This window comes from Nanorana parkeri, unplaced genomic scaffold, assembly GCF_000935625.1.
Source record: "Nanorana parkeri isolate BGI_ZX_2015 unplaced genomic scaffold, ASM93562v1 scaffold546, whole genome shotgun sequence".
Classification (NCBI taxonomy): Eukaryota; Metazoa; Chordata; class Amphibia; order Anura; family Dicroglossidae; genus Nanorana; species Nanorana parkeri.
Window position 1 is genome coordinate 553,048 of NW_017306814.1, and position 956 is coordinate 554,003.

The following is a 956-nucleotide window of genomic DNA, read 5'->3' on the forward strand; positions in this document are numbered from 1 at the left end:
ACTCCGATATAGGAGAGCGAGCCGTGCACACTCCTCACCCGATCGCTACAAAACACTTTACACAACTTCATCGGTGACCTCCACATCCGATCTCAAACTCTCACCGATGTCCCGATACGATGCTGATGAGTCCGGGGTCAGGACACCCCCCCTATCAATCTATCCCTCCCCCTCCACTACGACTCGGGCTATGCAAGGGCAGCACACAGCACCGACCCTGCCAATCACTGCTCGCACCCATCACACATCGTGTGCACCACACACTCACAGATCGTGCACCCCCCCATCACGGATCGAGATGTTAGTACCCCCCTATTACTAATCGTACCCCAATAACACTGACTGTACACCCCCAATCATTGATCGTGCACCCCCTATGAACGAGTAGTACTCCCCCAAACACTGATCGTACCCCATCACTCAAAGCACCCCCTCCTCCATCATGCTCGTCGCACAAAGTTGGAAGTTGCTGTGGGATCCAGGAGGGCTGGCTTGGCCCTGTCCGGTGTGCTAGTTTGGAGTGTGCCATTGTGCTATGGCCATGCTGCGAGCACTCCCACCCCCAACTCCCCAGCCAGGGCACAAAGTCACCCCCTTCCCCCCCTCCAGCAGCAGCACCTCACTTACCCCGGCACAGGGCAGGCTCCCGGGCGGCACACACACACACTGCCCTATTGTCTCCTCGGTAGATAGGGGCACTGTGTTATCAGTCTCTCCCCCCCTTTCCTCCTGTCCAGGCTGCAATGGGAGGAGGGGGAAGATCTGGAGTTTACGCTTTTTCCCACACTCCACCTTTTTTTTTAATCTTTATCCACGTCCCGGGCTCCCCGGCTTCTCTCCTTCTCTCTTCTTTTTCCTTTGTGCTTTAATTTCGGCTCAAGTTTAATCCGACAGTGCACGAGCGCGTCCGCACGGAGGAGGCGAACCCGCGGCTCCGCCGGACACTCAAAGCTCGG

At 56.8% G+C, this 956-nt stretch overlaps 1 protein-coding gene across 1 annotated transcript in view; it reads right to left on the reverse strand.

Annotated features, from left to right (window-relative positions):
* CHD7 (chromodomain helicase DNA binding protein 7) overlaps positions 1 to 950 on the reverse strand; it is a 142,820-nt gene extending 141,870 nt beyond the window's left edge. The window contains exon 1 of the mRNA XM_018561816.1: positions 628 to 950. The gene's annotated coding sequence lies outside the window, so the exon portion shown is untranslated. The remainder of the gene's footprint in view (positions 1 to 627) is intronic.
* Positions 951 to 956: the final 6 nt, after the last annotated feature.